This window comes from Oryctolagus cuniculus, chromosome 12 (assembly GCF_051225735.1).
Source record: "Oryctolagus cuniculus isolate XC-2025 breed Fujian yellow rabbit chromosome 12, ASM5122573v1, whole genome shotgun sequence".
In the NCBI taxonomy this organism is placed as follows: Eukaryota; Metazoa; Chordata; class Mammalia; order Lagomorpha; family Leporidae; genus Oryctolagus; species Oryctolagus cuniculus.
Window position 1 is genome coordinate 116,158,727 of NC_142878.1, and position 18,539 is coordinate 116,177,265.

The 18,539-nt window shown below is 42.3% G+C and overlaps 1 protein-coding gene across 5 annotated transcripts in view; it reads left to right on the forward strand.

Annotated features, from left to right (window-relative positions):
• The first annotated feature begins 645 nt into the window (after window positions 1-645).
• Window positions 646-18,539, forward strand: part of LOC138844788 (uncharacterized) — a 51,399-nt gene continuing 33,505 nt past the window's right edge. Inside the window, exon 1 of one of the 5 annotated variants that reach the window (XM_070054836.2) lies at window positions 646-991. The gene's annotated coding sequence lies outside the window, so the exon portion shown is untranslated. The remainder of the gene's footprint in view (window positions 992-18,539) is intronic. The other 4 variants (XM_070054834.2, XM_089309586.1, XM_089309585.1 and 1 more) reach the window with 4 other exon arrangements.

Consider the following 18,539-nt stretch of genomic DNA (forward strand, 5'->3'; position numbering starts at 1 on the left):
AGAATTAACCTGAGGTATAATTGATACAAAGTAAGGCATTTACTCTGTTAATCTGGCCCCTAGAAGATACTTGGCAATGTTAGTCCTGTATCCAGTTCTCTTTTTTTCTTTGTTTTTTTCTTTGTTTTTTTTTTTTTTTTTTTTTTTTTTTTTTTTTTTTTTTTTTTTGTACTTGGTGAATTAGAGGGTGGTGTAAAATACTTTGAAAAGAACCACAAATAAAAGACACAAGTAAAAATTGTATTCTCAAATCTAGATGTTAAACTGTGCCGTGTACACCTGTGCTGAGAGTTACATTGAAATCCTTGTCATGGGTTACTTGAGAGAAGCTGTCCAGGAATAAAGCAGCAGGGGATTTTCCTGAGGGAAACAGCGTGTGTGAGGGAACCAGGATTTGGGACTCAGCAGCAGTGGCTGTCACTTCTTAAGATTTTGTTCAAGAAAGGAAGAACAGCAGCTGACCCTCGAGATCTGGGGTGGGAAGGAAGGGAAGGAGGGATGGAAACAAAAGCAAACGCCCTCTGGTTCCCAGCCTGTCTCCACCCACCCCGTACTGAAGTCCTAGGAGAGGGCCAGTAAGTCTATCTAGGAATGCCCTGGCCTGGACTCCATTTCCCAGAGTCACCTGGTGCTCTAACGTTTTCCGTGCTCTGAGCGCCTGTGCGTGTGCATGTGGGAGAACGTACGCATGCGCGTGCCTTTCCCTGTGGCCCGGGGGTTGAGAACAGAGGAAGTTCATTTACTGATCAGAGTGTGCCCTGAGAGGCCGCACTGCTCGTTCTCCCACATTCCCTGGGGAATCTTGCTCTGCAAGTGCAATTGCAGGCGGTTCGGGAGCACACACCCCAGACCTGCCGCCCGCTGCTTCTGTGCCTCTGCATCTGCCACCGTGGGCCCCAAGTTCCAGCGACTTCTCCTGTCCCACACTTTCCGCTTTGCTCTCCAGGTGTCCTGAAGAAAGGGGACGTGCTCCCGAGAGTTTCCACGGCAAGTATGGAGAACAGGAAGGGGCATCTATGCGTGTGTGGGAGAGGGGTGGGTGCGATGGCGGGTAGCGGCTCCCAGACATTGATCACTTGGTTCTCAGTGATCCTGGGAGCGTCTCTGGCAGAGTCAAGGCTGGAACCCAGGTGTTGTGTCTCCCACCGCCGCTTCCCAGTCTCCCGATGCACGGCCAGTCCCACGGGCTGCCTCACTCAAATTCTCCTTACAGTACACTGGACGAGGAATGGCACAAGCAGGGCAGTTGAGAGCATGGCAAAGGAAGGAGTCCCCTTCCCTAGATTTAAATAGCCCAGTTCTCATTTAGGGTGGGTCAGAGAATGCCTTCTGGCTGGGCTTCCAGCAATACCCCATGGTTGTTCCAGCTGGGTGGGGCCCAGTGGCCCCCAGGCTGGACCCTGTGGACACATCTGACAGCCAGGGCGCTATGAGTTTGGCTGTATTTCCCAGCGGCAATGTGAAGCTTGTGCAGTAGCTTAGTAGATTGATCTCTCCTCCGTGTTTAATTAACAGACTCTTTTTCAATCTGGAGCTTGAGGCCATGGAAATGTAGCTGATTTATTTTCCTGCTTTTCGATTTCTGTCTTCAACCCTTTTTTCTTATGTTATTAGGGATGTCAACTATTATTACCTGCTGCTAATCCCTTTGCAAAGTGAGAAGTGAACTGAAATTAGTCTACCGTGTGAGTTAATAATGAGCTACTTTAATATGGATTTTCATAAAATAGAGAGCTATGAAGACATAAATACAGAAAAGTAGCAATTTTTCTCTTCTAGTTCTTTAAAGTGACTCAATGCTCCACCAAGCTGATTATCTTACAGTCCATATGGTTTTAATTAAGAGGGTCAGTTACTTTTTAATGTTTTTATTTATTTATTTGAAAGGCAGAGTTACAAAGAGGCAAAGGCACAGAGAGATAGAGAGGTCTCCCATCTGCTGGTTCACTCCCTAGATGGTCACAATGGCCAGAACTGCATGGAAGTCAGGAGCCAGGAAATTCTTCCAAGTCTCCCACACAGATGCAGGGGACCAAGCATTTGGGCCATCTTCCACTGTTTTCCCAGGCCATAGCAGAGAGTGGAGCAGCCAGGTCTTGAACCAGCACCCTTATGGTTTTACCTGCTCAGCCACAACACCAGCTTCAAATTACTTTTCTTATTCTGAGTTCTGTGTTTAACCCCATGCCATTTTCAACATGGGAGGATATTAATGACAGATTTTCATAATGACTGTGGTCTATGGAAGCCTTTATACAAGGTGTTAATGTGAGGAGGGGTAAGGAAGAAAAGAGAAAATATGCTCCCCTCCCCCCACAGAGATAGTATACTATACTTTTACTATACACAGTATAGTAAAAGATGTGGCTTTGGGCTGGCACTGTGACTCAGTATGTTAATCCTCTGCCTGTGGTGCCAGCATCCCATATGGGCACCCGTTTGAGTCCCAGCTGCTCCTCCTCTGATCCATCTCTCTGCTATGGCCTGGGAAGGCATGTGGGGGGTCTCCATGTGGGAGACCCAGAAGAAGCTCCTGGCTCCTGGCTTTAGATTAATGCAGTTCTTCTGGCCATTTTGGCCAACTGGGGAGTGAACCAGCAGAAGGAAGACCTTTCTGTCTGTCTCAATATTTGTATTTCTACCTCTCAAATAAATAAATAAAACATCTTTAAAAAAAAAGAGACATGTGGCCCTAAAAACTATTGCTATAGACTAACTTTCAGTATAATGAAGTTATCACTTGATTAACTGAGTGGTTCATAGATTCTGTTAGAGTCCTGTTGTCACCAGATTATTAATCTGTGAAACTCATTTAGCATAGTAAGGTTGCCTAGGAAGTAAAAATAGAAAGTGAATCCTGGATAGATGTTGTTAGGGTAACAACATCTTCCTCTGAAACCCAGTGTGTTTTTGAACTTTTCTCCCATGTACTCCCTATCACAGTGCTTGCGAGTGGACAAGCAGTTACGTGTTTCTGCTGAAAAGAGCTGCTTCACACCCAGGAAACAACTGTAAGACACTTTCTCAGCAACTATGTTGTGTGTACATTAATATGAACTTGAAAGGGCCGGCGCCGCAGCTCACCAGGCTAATCTTCCACCTAGCGGCGCCGGCACACCGGGTTCTAGTCCTGGTCGGGGTGCCGGATTCTGTCCCGGTTGCCCCTCTTCCAGGCCAGCCCTCTGCTGTGGCCAGGGAGTGCAGTGGAGGATGGCCCAGGTGCTTGGGCCCTGCACCCCATGGGAGACCAGGAAAAGCACCTGGCTCCTGGCTCCTGCCATCGGATCAGCGCGGTGCGTCGGCCACAGTGCGCCGGCCACAGCAGCCATTGGAGGGTGAACCAATGGCAAAAGGAAGCCCTTTCTCTCTGTCTCTCTCTCTCACTGTCCATTCTGCCTGTCAAAAAAAAAAAAAAAAAATGAACTTGAAAACAGCCAAGAACAGGATTCCTGGACTACTCAGGCTAACTCACTGTCCTTGGCACATCATTCCCTGCTCTGTTATAAGTTTCTGGCAAGTTCTTTAAAATTTTTAGGAGAGATATGTTTCACACAAGAGACATAATCTGGTAATGTAGCAGTGATGTCTTTAAGGAAAGGTGGCATATGAGGAAGCAGTCTGATGGTGTCCATTCATTTTCCCATTTTTTTTTTTTCTGACAGGCAGAGTTAGACAGTGAGAGAGAGAGACAAACAGAAAGGTCTTCCTTCCATTGGTTCACCCCCCCAAATGGTTGCTACGGCTGGCACGCTGCACTGATCCAAAGCCAGGAGCCAGGTGCTTCTCCTGGTCTCCCATGCGGGTGCAGGGCCCAAGCACTTGGGCATCCTCCACTGCCTTCCTGGGCCACAGCAGAAAGCTGGACTGGAAGAGGAGCAACTGGGACAGGACTGGCACCCCAACTGGGACTAGAACCTGGAGTACCGGCACCACAGGCAGAGGATTAGCCTAGTGAGCCATGGCTCCAGCCCATTCATCTCCCCATTAATAACTTTCATTGATGTCTACCACAGTGTGGCAGAAGGCAATCATCCTTCTGAATTGCATCAAGCCAGGAGGATTCATCGACAGTTTATCTGAGCTTTCTTTGTATGAGGAAATAACCAAAATACTACATTGTATACAGGGTATTTTCTTTTAGATCAATTTTATTTACTTGAAAGGCAGATTTACAGAGAGATTGAAAGAGAGGTCTTCCATCTGTTGGTTCACTCCTCAAATGGCCACAATGACTTGGGCTGGGCCAGGTGAACCCAGGAGCTTGGAGCTTCTTCTGGTTCTCACACTTGATTTCAGGGGCCCAAACACTTGGGCCATCATCCTCTGCTTTCCCAGGTGAATTAGTAGGGAGCTATATTGGAAATGGAGCAGCCACGTCTTGAACCAGTGCCCATGTGGGGTGCTGGCACTGCCAGGGTCTGCTTAACTTACTATACCAGTCCCATGTGCATTTTTTCAATGGGGGAGGGGTTAATTTTTTTTTCTAATATGACTCTCAAAATAAAGATTATAATGTGTAGTAGATGATGATTTTGGTTATATTTTGAGTTTCCTTAAATTTCTATATTTTTGAAGTTAATGAGTACTAGTAGTTATTTTTTTAAAAAGATTTATTTATTTTACTTGAAAGTCAGAGTTACAGAGAGGAGAGGCAGAGAGAGAGAAGTCTTCATCTGCTGGTTCACTCCCCAGTTGGCTTCAGTGGTCGGAGCTGTGCCGATCCAAAGCCAGGAGCCAGGAGCTTCTTCTGTGTAGTAGTTATGTTATGTTATCCTTGCTTTGGATAAACAAACTCTCTCCCATCCCTCAGTTAAAATGCTTTTTAAAATAGGTTTATTTTGAGGGCTGGCATTGTGGCATGGCAGGTGAGGCTGCCACCTACAGTGCTGCCATCTCATATGGGTGCTTGTTTGAGATCCAGCTTTCTGCCGTGGCCTGGGAAAGCAGTGAAAGATGGCCCAAGTTCTTGGGTTCTGCACCCACATGGGAGACCTGACAGAAGCTTCTGGCTCCTGGCTTCAAGTAAATCCAGCTCTGGCCATTGCAGCCATTTTCAGAGTGAATCAGTGCATGGAAGACTTTTCTCTGTGCCCTGACTCTCTGTAACTCTGCCTTTTAAATAAATAAATAAATTTTTACATGCTTCACCATGGAGCTGGCCCTAAGACCTAACAGGTTTTCTGGGTGCTTATCCTGGGGTTGGTTCACTTTGAGCACTAAGCACAGTTATTCTGTGTGACTGAATATTTCATGTTCCTTCTTATGGAAAAGTTTTTCTCATGTTCTGAGTGATTGGGCTACATATGCCCGTAGTGGAAACTAAAACTTAATTTGGCATTTGAACACCCAGAGTGCCGAGTCCTGTAATCTTCTGAATTTAATCAGAAAATATGTTTTGAAACATTTGGTTTATGGGTAGGCAGGGCAGTTTTCCTGGATCCCTGTGAGAATTGATGAACTGATGGTGTGTTTCTACCCCATGTTATATTCTGAAATTTGCTTCCTTTTATTTTCTTAAAATAACTGTATTTGAAATTTGCTCCTGCCTTCTGAAATGTTTGTGCTTCTGTCCTCTTTGTAACCATGGACATGAGTAGACCTTTTCCTTCCCTTTATGATGCTACAAGAGCAATGGGACATTGTAGCTCTCTCCCCTGGCAGCACACCTTCCTCAGTACATCTCTTTGAATTGGACCCTGGGTTAACTTGGCTGCACAAAAGGCATATACCTAAACCCAGTGTACCTAATGAATGAAAGTCATCATAAAGTCAATATGCCTTGTAAACCTCTCATCTCTTGTTTTGAAATGTGTTTTGAATGTGTCTTTTATGTCAGTGTCTGTAAGCCAGAGATTTCCCACTTAAGGCAGAAGGCTGCTGAGGGACAGCACAACTGTAGCTTTGCTCTGTTACTTTACTGTGGACACTCTCTCACCCTTTCTCTTTATTTTATTAAGATTTAAAAATTTTATTTTAAAGGCAGAGTTACAGAGAAAGAGGCAGAGACAGAAGGATGGGGATCTTGCATCTGCTGGTTCACTCAAGAGACTGCAATGAATAATGCTGGCCCAGGCTGGAGGTCCAACCCAGTGTCCCATGTTGGTGCAAGGACCCAAGTACTTGTGCCATCTTTTTCTGCTTCCCCAGTTGTGTTAGCAGGGAGCTGGATCAGAAGTGGAACAGCTGTGACTCAAACTGGCACTCATGGGGCTGGCATTGTGGCACAATGGGGAAAGCCACCACCTGCAATGCCAGCTTCCCAGATGAGCAGTAGTTCATGTCTCAGTTGCTCCACTTCTAAACTAGCTCCCTGCTGATGGCCTGAGAAAAGCAGCAGAGGATGACTCAAGCGTTTGGGCCATTGTAACCCATGTGTGAGACCCAGATGAAGTGCCTGGCTCCTGGTTTCTGTGTGGTTCAGCCCTGGCCATTGCAGCCATGTCAGATGGCAGATCTCTCTCTTTTTTAGCATTTATTTATTTGCAAGGCAGAGATAGAGAAAGGGAGAGAATGAGAAAGAGATTTTCCATCTGCTCGTCTACTCCCTAGATGGCTACAATGACCAGAACTGGGCCAGGCCCAAGCCAGGCACCAAGAGCTTCATTCAGGTGTCACACTTGGGTGGCAAGGACCCAGGTATTGGGCCATCTTCTACTTTTCCAGGGCCATTGGAAGAGAGCTGGATCAGAAGTGGAGCAACCAGGACATGAACTGGTGCCTATACCAGATGCAGCAGCTTTACCTGCTAATCCACAATGCCATCCCATCTGACTCTCCCTCCTCTCTATAACTCTGACTTTTTTTAAGATTTATTTTATTTATTTGACAGAGTTACTGATAGAGATAGAGACAGATAGAGAGGTCTTCAGTCTGCTGGATCACTCCCCAAATGGCCGCAGTGGCCAGATCTGAGCTGATCTGAAGCCAGGAGCCAGTAGCTCCTTCCAGATCTCCATGTGGATATATGGCCAAGGACTTGGGCCATACTGTGCCACTTTCCCAAGCACATTAGCAGGCAGCTGGATTGGAAGTGGAGCAGCCAAGACCTGAACCAGGGACCATATGGAATGCAGCCCAGGGCCTCAATCAGCTGTGCCACAGCACTGGTCCCCAAAACTCTGACTTTCAAATAAATCAATCTTTTTTAAAGGGTGGACACACATATTGGATCCCAGCATTTTATTTTGTGGTGGCTTAATCCACTGTGCCACAAAGCCAGCCCCACCCTTTATCCTTCTGATGACTGTGTGTCAAGATCTTGGTGATATCTGCTGAACAACTGTTGGTATTAGGTTAAACTCTTCTGTTTTATTTTGGTTCTCATTTGTTGAGTTTATTTTGGCTGCCACTTTTGGGTAGCAAGCTGTGATGTCATCAGTGGCTAAAGCTGCCATGTGTTAGGCTGGCATGGATTCTACTATTCCATTTCTTCAAATAGAAGTGGAAAATGAAATCCAGTGTCCCTCTCTCCCATCCCTCATTTAAAATGCTTTTTAAAATAGGCTGATTTTGAGGACTGGCATTGTGGCATGGCAGGTGAGGCTGCCACCTACAGTGCTGCCATCAAGCTTCCTTTCTTCTCATGTAACAGACCCAGCTGGTCTCTGTGTTTCTCATTTTAGCCCTAAACTATACCTGATTCCTAGAGCAGAAGGAAGCTTATTTTTCAAGGCAGAATTCATAGATGTGGTTGTCCATTCACCTCTGAGAATTAAAGCCATCACTCTGCTTTTTGACTGGTTTTCAGTCTGTGGTGGTGCCCTCTCTCACAGGAAGACAGATTCCTCACATAAGAATACACCTAGGTGGAGAAAACTTTATGGAGTGGGTTTTCCAAAGTGAAATGGAATTCTGGCCTGGACATCCTTGAGATCATGATCAGCAGAGTGGGGAAATTCTTAGCTATGTCCATTCACATCCTTTCCTTTTTGTTCAATGTATTCCTCCCTTGCATAGTGCTCTGTGCTCTCCTTCTGTTGCACACACATAAGGTGTGTCTGTGAGGCTGTTTGTGTACTGCTGCAGTATCTGGAGTTGCCTTTGTCTCCCTCTCTAATCAGAAACTCAGATGCAGAGTGAGGAGGGGACTGCCAGCCGGCCACACAGGGTTTGGGCCCCTTGCTCCTTTACTTTTCTTCAGTGCAGGAGCAGCCTTGAACAGAGTTGCACTGGGTAGTATTATTTCTTTTAGATTTGAGTGCTTGGACAGCAAAAGAAATAAATGTATTTTGCTTATAGAAAAGATTGAGGAGGCACTACATAAAGTCAGCAGCAACTTTTTTGTCTCCTGTTACATGTCAAGATGAGTCAGAATATTTAGGGCCATTTGTTAAATTAAAAAAAAAATATTTATTTATTTTTTGACAGGCAGAGTGGACAGTGAGAAAGAGAGACAGAGAGAAAGGTCCTTCTTTTTCCATTGGTTCACACCACAATGGCTCCTGTAGCCAGAGCACCGTGCTAATCCAAAGCCAGGAGCCAGGTGCTTCTCCTGGTCTCCCATGCGAGTGCAGGGCCCAAGCACTTGGGTCATCCTCCACTGCACTCCTGGGCCACAGCAGAGAGCTGGACTGGAAGAGGAGCAACCGGGACAGAATCTGGTGCCCCGACCAGGGCTAGAACCTGGGGTGCCAGCACCGCAGGCAGAGGATTAGCCTGTTGAGCCACGGCGCCAGCCAATATTTATTTGAAAGGCAGAGTTACAAAGAGAGAGAGAGATATAAATCATTTATCCACTGTTTCACACCCCTAATGGCCACAGCAGCTGGGGTTGGAACTGGATTAAAGTCAGGAGCCAGCATCTTCTTCTTTTTTTTTTTTTTTTTAACTTTTATTTAATGAATATAAATTTCCAAAGTACAGCTTATGGATTACAATGGCTTCCCCCCCATAACGTCCCTCCCACCCAGGAGCCAGTATCTTCTTCCACATTTCCCATGTGGGAGTAGGAGCACAAGCACCATTCTTTGCAGCTTTCCTAGGCAGATGAAGGAGCTGGATCAGAAGTAGAGCTGCTGTGGCCCGGGAATACAGTGGAGGATGGCCCAAGTCCTTAGGCCCTACACCCACATGGGAGACCAGGAGAAGCACTTGGCTCCTGGCTTCAGATCAGCATGGTGCACTGGCTGCAGTGACTATTAGGGGGTGAACCAACTGAAAAGGAAGACCTTTCTCTCTGTCTCTCTCTCACTGTCTACTCTGCCTGTGAAAATAAATAAATAAATAAAAAGAAGAAGTAGAGCAGGTGGGGACATGAACTCATGCACAATATAGAATACCAGCATCACAGGCAACAGCTTTCCCACTATGCTATACCACCTTTTTTTAAATTTTTATTTATTTTATTTTATTTGAGTTAGAGAGATGCAGAAGCAGAGAGAGAGGAAGAAAGGTCTTCCATCTTCTGGTTTACTCCCCAGATGGCTGCAATGGCTGGAGCTACCCTGAACTGAAGCCAAGAGCTGGGAGCCTCTTCCAGTTATCCCACATGTGTGCACGGGCCCAAGGACTTGGGTCATCTTCTACTGCTTCCCCAGTAGAAGAGAGCTGGATCAGAAATGGAGCAGCCGAGACTCAAAGCAGCACCCATAAGGAATGTCAGCAATGCAGGCAGCAGCTTTTCCTGCTAGGGCACAGTACCAGCCCCTCTATTGTCTGTTTTATGGAAATATATATTTATGGGATATTAGAAGGCCATTCAGGCACTCCCTACAAAACATTTTGAAATAATGATTGACAGCCTGCAAGACTGTTTCCAAAGGGAGAGAGCTGCAGGGACAGAGAGGCAGTGATATTGAAAGGGTATGAGGAACAAAGGAAGATGGGAAGGTCAGAAGAAATCTTGAAAAGTATTCCAAAGGATAAAATAATAGGACACAGGTCATTTGTGCAGATTGCCAAAATTAACCACTTCTATTTTAAGGTTTTCCTTTTTTATTTAAATTAGAGATAATTTCTAACATAGTTTGTGATATACTTGACTAACTTTTCAGTGTTTTTCTTACAGATAAGATGTGCTTATAAGATGTAGAGGGGCTGGTACCTATATGGGCCGCAGTTCTAGCCTCAGCTGCTCCTCTTCTGATCTGGCTCTCAGCTATGGCCTGGGAAAACAGTAGAAGATGGCTCAAGTGCTTAGGCCCTTGTACCCAAGGGGGGACAGAAAAGAAGCTCTTGGCTTCAGATCAGTGCAGCTCCATCTGTTATAGCCATTTGCAGAGTGAACCAGCAGATAGAAGACCTTTATCTCTGTCTCTTCCTCTCACTGTCTATAATTTGACCTCTCAAATAAATAAATAAAATCTTAAAAAATAAAATATAGAGAAGCACTGTAATTAAATGCAATAGTACACTCCTAACTATGCAGTTAACATTAATTTTCTTTTAACATTTATTTAATGAATATAAATTTCCAAAGTACAGCTTCTGGATTGCATGGCTTCTCCCCCATAACTTCCCTCCCAACTGCAACCCTCCCCTCTCCCGCTCCCTCTCCCCTTCCATTCACATCAAGATTCATTTTTGATTCTCTTTATATACAGAAGATCAATTTAGTATATATGAAGTAAAGATTTCAACAGTTTGCACCCACACAGAAACACAAAGTGAAAAATACTGAGTACTAGTTATAGCATTCAATCACAAGGTACAGCACATTAAAGACAGAGATCCTACATGAGGAGTAAGTGCACAGTGACTCCTGTTATTGCCTTAACAAATTGACATTCTTGTTTATGGCATCAGTAATCACCCTAGGATCTATTCATGAGTTGTCAAGGCTATGGAAGCATTTTGAGTTCGCCAACTCTGATCATATTTAGACAAGGTAGTAGTCAAAGTAGAAGTTCTATCCTCCTTTCAGAGAAAGGTAGCTACTTCTTTGATGACCTGTTCTTTCCATTGGGATCTCACTCTCAGAGATCTTTTGTTTAGGTCCTCTTTTTTATTTATTTATTTTTTTTGCCAGAGTGTCTTGGCTTTCCATGCCTGAAATACTCTCATGGGCTTTTTAGCCAGATCCAAATGCCTTAAGGGCTGATTCTGAGGCCAGAGTGCTGTTTAGGACATCTGCCATTCTATGAGTCAGCTGTGTATCCTGCTTCTCATGTTGAATCATTCTTTCCCTTTTTTTTTTTTTATTCTATCGGTTAGTATTTTCAGACACTAGTCTTGTTTATGTTATCCCTTTGACTCGTAGTCCTATCAGTGTGATCAATTTTGAACAGCAATTGATCACTTGGACTAGTGATATGGCATTGGTATAGGCCACCTTGATGGGATTGAATTGGAATCCCCTGGTATGTTTCTAACTCTACCATTTGGGGCAAGTCCAATTGAGCATGTCCCAAATTGTACATCTCTTCCCTCTCTTATTCCCACTCTTATGTTTAACAGGGGTCACATTTCAGTTAATTTTCAACACTTAAGAATAACTGTGTGATAATTATAGAATTAAACCAGTCATATTAAGTAGAACAGACAAAAATACTAAAAGGGATAAAGTATTAAATTGTACATCAACAGTCAGGGCAAAGGCTGATCAAGTCACCATTTCTCATAGTGTCCATTTCACTTCAACAGGTTTCCTTTTTGGTGCTCGGTTAGTTGTCACCGATCAGGGAGAACCTATGGTATTTGTCCCTTTGGGACTGGCTTATATCACTCAGCATGATGTGTTCCAGATTCCTCCATTTTGTTGCAAATATTCAGATTTCATTGTTTTTGACTGCGGTATAGTATTCTATAGAGCACATATCCCATAATTTCTTTATCCAGTCTACTGTTGATGGGCATTTAGGTTGACTCCAGGTCTTGGCTATTGTGAATTGTGCTGCGATAAATATTAGGGTACAGACCGCTTTTTTGTTTGCCAATTTAATTTCCTTTGGGTAAATTCCCAGGAGTGGGATGGCTGGGTTGAATGGTAGGGTTATATTCAGGTTTCTGAGGAATCTCCAGACTGACTTCCATAGTGGCTTGACCAGTTTGCATTCCCACCAACAGTGGGTTAGTGTCCCTTTTTCCCCACATCCTGGCCAGCATCTGTTGTTGGTAGATTTCTGAATGTGAGCCATTCTAAGTGGGGTGAGGTGAAACCTCATTGTGGTTTTGATTTGCATTTCCCTGATTGCTAGTGATCTTGAACATTTTTTCATGTGCCTGTTGGCCATTTGGATTTCCTCTTTTGAAAAATGTCTATTGGGGTCCTTGGCCCATCTCCTAAGTGTGTTGTTTGCTTTGTTGTTGTGGAGTTTCTTGATTTCTTTGTAGATTCTGGTTATTAACCCTTTATCTGTTGCATAATTTACAAATATCTTTTCCCATTCTGTCGGTTGCCTCTTCACTTTCCTGACTATTAATTTTGGAGTACAGAAACTTCTCAATTTGATGCAATCCCAATTGTTAATTTTGGCTTTGACTGCCTGTGTCTCCAGGGTCTTTTCCAAGAAGTCTTTGCCAGTGGCAATATCTTGCAGGGTTTCTCCAATGTTCTCTAATAATTTGATGGTGTCAGGTCGTAGATTTAAGTCTTTAATCCATGTTGAATGGATTTTTGTGTAAGGTATAAGGTAGGGATCTTGCCTCATGCTTCTGCAGGTGGAAATCCAGTTTTCCCAGCACGATTTATTGAATAGACTGTCCTTGCTCCAGGAATTGGTTTTAGATCCTTGACCAAATATAAGTTGGCTGTAGATGTTTCGGTTGATTTCAGGTGTTTCAATTCTGTTCCATTGGTCTATCCATCTGTTTCTGTACCAGTACCATGCTGTTTTGATTACAACTGCCCTGTAGTATGTCCTGAAATCTGATATTGTGATGCCTATGGCTTTGTTTTTTGTTGTACAAGATTGCTTTAGCTATTCGAGGTCTCCTGTGCCTCCATATGAATTTCAGCATCATTTTTTCTAGATCTGAGAAGAATGTCTTTGGTATTTTGATTGGTATTGCATTGAATCTATAAATTGCTTTTGGGAGAATGGACATTTTGATGATGTTGATTCTTCCAATCCATGAGCATGGAAGATTTTTCCATTTCTTGGTATCGTCTTCTATTTCTTTCTTTAAGATTTTGTAATTCTCATCGCATTAAATTTTTGTTGAGAAAGGGATGAGCTTTGCTTTATGTGTGTCTTGCTTAGAGCAGAATTTTTATGACTGTATTTGAGATAATTAAAAATAAGTTTCATAGTTGAAACATTGACCATTTTTACTGCTGCAGCCTCCCCTTCACTCTGTATCTGCAGATAGTCCACATGAAGGTACACAGAAAGAGAGGCCTGCATATCTGGAGTAATGCAAATATGCCCTTTGCTGAAACCAGTGGATCAATCCACTGGAGTTCTTTGTGATTCAGTTTGCATTTTTCTGTAGAGTGAAATATAGTGATTTGGGTAAAGTATCTTGTCTCATAGTAGATGATTCCAGTTGTCTTTCTTATCCATCTACCTGGATCACAGGTGATTCCCAAGACAGGTGTTGGGCTCTATGGAAAAAAAAAAAAAGTAGCCTCTTCAGAGTTGATGTATTTCTCCTGGAAAATTGGAGAAATGTTTTGTAAGAAGCAGTTCATGGAGGATGTATATTTCCCTAGAAATGAGATTGAAGTAATTCCCTTTACTTGCCCCTCCCTGAGCTAGCTCCTGAGGCTGATTGTTCAGGGCAAGAATGCTAATATTTATAGGCCAATTATGAATGATCCATGTTTGTCTTACACATGAGATGTCTACAGATCTGTTTCTCAAGGCCTTTAAGATAAAATAAGAAAATTTTGCAACAAAAGAGAAGGTTTTCATTGCCTGTTGCCTTGGTCTAGGATCTGTGCATTTATTACCCACTTAGTTCTCTGCCTCCTATTGTGAGCACCTCCTAATGGTACTTTTTTGGCCATTCCTGTGTCCAGATTCCTTAATGGGTGGCAGTGTTTGACCAGACTTCCAGTCTGATAACTCAGCCCAAATTGGAGTTGACTAGTTTGTGTAGCCACTTCAGGATTAAGGTGGTCCAAAACTGCCAGTGCCCAATGACTGGGCTGCCTTTAGGCTCACTCAAGAGATAAGACTCTGGGCACAGGTCCCAAATGGCTTTGCTTGGTCCTCTTCCCTTGATCTCCCTGGTGACCAGGCTGATTCTCAGGTAGGCAGGGAACTTGTTGGCTCACAGAAGTCTCCAGATTTCTGTTTTGCATTCACCTGCAAAATATTTGAAAGTTTTCTCTTGGATCTCTAAAGTCCTGAGTAGAGAGTTTTATTTTGTATTGAGATGTGTCTTTATAAAGACAGGTGTCACTGAAGACTGTGTATCCTCAGAATTAACTGAACTCTCCCAGGCCTGCATGGAGTTCCAGGATCCTGGCTTCAGGCTGAACATTGCCTGCTGTTGTGAGCATTTGGGGATGTACCAGAAAGTGGAAGAAATGTCTCTCGCTCTCCATCTCCCCCTGCCTTTCAAATAAAATGAAAAACAGATAAAAATTGGGAAAAAAATGTGTTTTGCCTTGTGTCCTAAAGAAAAAGTAATTACTGTTGTTATAGGTAGAACTCACTTGTACACTTCACAAATACTCATCAATCTCAGGTTAATGGCTTGGTGATCACTGCTGGCTGTGCTGCCTACTCAGCTCCCATTCTGTAATGCATCCCCTTCTTCATCTGCAGTTCACTTTGGGTGCTCATAAAACACCAAACTGCCTCCTGACTTTGCATCCCTATGTTCTTTATACATAGCTTGGCCATAATCTCATTTTCTTTAGCAGCATGCTAATTTATATGAGTGCTTCACAGGCAAAGAATAATGGGGACATTGATTTTCTCTGAGCTTTTGCCCTAAGCGGTTTATTTTATGCAATTGATTCTGGGTGATGTGTAGAACTTTGCTGGATTAGAAGTTGTGGTGTAGAATTTGATATTAGAGAAATAAGTCTGTCACTGCCACTTGCACTGTGCCCCACCCTGCAACCTATGCCTGCCTTTGGATTCTGTTTTTATAGAGTGTTGGAATGAGGCAGTAGTGATTCAATAAAGGAATAAATTTTCAATTGTTAAACATTTCTATTTTTATTAATACAAAGAGATCAGATTGCATAAGAATGTAATTCCATAAGAACATAACCATACTTCTCTATTTCCTCCTCCTTTCTTCCTTTCTCTTTTTAAGGATTTAATAAGCTGGCTTTTTTTCCCTAACCTAGTCTTTACCCCTTCACCTCCAGCCTTCCTGCCTATTTGTTCCTACTTTACAATCTAGTACTTTAAGCTTTTTCCCCCTTCTTTCATGCATGTTTTTGCCTACTCCTACCCCAATTCCAAAGAAGGAAAAATGAATAAAAATCATGACATATTGATTCGAAGACAGGAATCCTATCCAGAAATACAGAAAAAAAGTTACCTCCTTTTCTTTTTATTAATAATTTATTTACTGATTTACCTTTCTGGAAGAGGCAGCTAGAAGTTCTCTGAGATCTGTCCTCAGAATGTGAGGAGAGCCAGAGACATTGGATAGACTCTTTACAGTCTGTTTGTTTTACTGTGAGAGATATTGTTCCACTTGCCTGTGGCAGAAAAAAATGAAATTTCAATGATTTTTTCTGTATTACTAATTTTTATGATGAGTCTCTTCATTATCAATGGATAGAGACCTGTCAAATTTGCAATGAGCAAAAAATTTCACAGACACAACTGCTTCCAGAGGAGGTGCATGCCCCTCCATTCCCACGTGGCCTTCTCTGAGATCTCCAGGTGGCTTCTCTTGGTCTCCTGAAAGCAAAGAGAAAATTCAACCACAGAAAATGTTCACTACGACTGTGGTGTTGTTTCTTGGAAGTTCCTGTCCAAAAAGTAATCATTTAAGAACACCAGGGGCATTTTATTAGTTTCACAGGACTCTTGTCTTCCTGGATTCAGTGAAGAGGAAAAATAACCAAAGTTGAAGCATGATTCTAGGCAAAGCACAATTATTTATCTGCATAACAAAAATCCTCATATTTTTTCTGCACATGGTTAGTCTTACATGGATTAGAAAGAAAAAGCACTATTTAATGTCTCAGAACTCTCTAATGTTAAAAAGTACAAGAATTAAAAATTGATATTTTGGGCTCTTATAAAGCTCCAAAAGCATTAACATTGTGCATTTCTGGGTGATTTGAAAATTCTAAATTTGAAATCAATTGCATTGACTGGCTTTGCAGAGTAGGAAGAATATAATTGGCTTATTAATTATTTATATAGAGAGACTGTAAAAGAAGCTATTCATTGGTACCAATTGTCTATGATAAGCTTTAATGTTTATGAAACCATGATTCATTTTATTTTATGAGCTATGTCCACTTGAAGTTGTGAAAGAAAACATGCAATAGTGGTTGCAATTCACTTTAAAAGATTTTTTGAAAGACTTTATTTATTGATTTGAGAGGTAGAGTTATAGACAGTGAGAGGTAGGACAGAGAGAAAGGTTTTCCGTCCATTGGTTCACTCCCCAAATGGCTGCAACAGCCAGAGCTGCTCAATCCAAAGCCAGGAGCCAGGTGCTTTTTTCCAGTCTCCCATGGGTGCAGGGGCCCAAGCACTTGGGCCATCTTATACTGCTTTTCCAGGCCATAGCAGAGAGCTGGATTGAAAGAGGTGTGGCTGGGACTGGAACTGGGGCCTATATGGGATGCCGGTGCTGCAGGTGGAGGATTAACCTACTGCACCATGGCACCAGCCCCACAATTCTCTTGAAAACAGAAACATTTATTCCTGAGTCTTTTGATGAGTCAGGCCAATGAAGTCCTGACAGGGCACATATGTCTCTAGCATTAGAGGAGTGCTCACCATTCTCATACTGTGTTCTGTTGCTGTTCAGCCTGTGACAATGAGACACGTAAATAAAAAACCAGAAATTCAGCATGTGTTTACCCCACGAGGAATCTTGTGAAGAAATTTTCTAGCCAGGTGTTTTTAAGTTGCTAAATATTCTCCTAATTTACTTAAAGACTATTAACTTAGTACCACAATTTTTGTTACAATACGGTGATTGCAGATAAGGAATTGTCTTCTAGATAAAACTAGAAGTTTTACTTTGTAACAATCACAGACTAGCAGAAGTCATAAACCATTAACCCTCATTTTTCTAAAATAGGAGGTTGTAATTAATATGAGTATATAAAGAATATATTTTTTAAGATTTTATTTAGTTGAGAGGTAAAATTACAGACAGAGAGAAAGGTCTTCCTTCTGTTGATTAACTCCCCAGATGGCTGCAATGGCCAGAGCTGCACGGATCTAAAGCCAGGAGCCAGCTGCTTCTTCCTGGTCTCCCATGCGGGTGCAGGGGCCCAAGCACTTGGGCCATCTTCCACTGCTTTCCCAGGCCATAGCAGAGAGCTGGACTGGAAGAGGGGCAGCCGGGACTAGAACTGGTACTCATACTGGATGCTGGCACCACAGGCAGAGGATTTACCTGCTGCCCAGCAGCACCAGCCCCACCTACATGAAGAATTTAGAACAGAAAATCTACCAACCTCATGGAGTTTATCTCCCTTTCAAAACTTTTAATAACCTTTGGGATGGAAAATGCTAATTTAAAGTACTGTACTTAAATTCACACAAAGAAAAGATGTTTTAGGATGTTTTTACTTCATTATTAAGTTAGATACTGTTAGGAAATTCTAGATTATTTTGGGGGTAAATTGTAATTTCTTTTCACAAGTGTATTTGATTAGAAACACAAGCTTTTATAATCAATTATTTATGTTTAAAACATTTGCTTATGTATGTTTTGTATTAAAATAACAGCATGTTATGAAGTTTAGAAACATCTTGTTCCATACAAGCCTATACTTTTTTTAAGTTTTATTTAAAAAGAATCTTTGTATTTATTTTTTTAACACAGCAAATTCAGGTGACACCGTAAGTCCATAATTTCCCACAAAATTCATAAATTTAACAGCTGAGTATCTTAAGTCTTATAAATCTTCTGAATCATTCATAGTTATGCACTCGATGGAACATACTCCTCAGCAGCTGAGAAGAATCTTAACTTAAAAGCACCAACTCTTCAGGCATCTCTACAGACCTCTATTTTTCATTCTCTAAGACATGCAGTCAGACTGCTGATGCAGCAAATACCAATTCACCTTAAGCTTGACGGATAAGAGAAAGCATTTGGGAAACCAACATTATTAATATTAAGTCTGAAAGCACTTCTACCTCTTTACTGAATGACTTTTCCTTCTGCCAACTATAAACTCTAATGAATAAAAATTGTGTTTTGAACATAAGTTTTTCAGGTTAATCTAACACTTTAGGACATTTGTATTTGTTTTATAAATCTTAAGGAAAACAAAAAGGTAATCTCTAATCTAGACAATTCTGGAATCTTTTATTAGATTTACAATTTTACTGCAAAGTAATATGGTCTGTTTGTCCAAATATTATGGCTTTTAAAAAATTCTCTTCATGTATTTAAATTAATAAAGCTTATTTCCAATATATATTTTCTGTGTTTTCACTTGCTGAAACAGGGTTCAAAGGGTGTTTTTAGGATCTTGCCAACATCAGCCC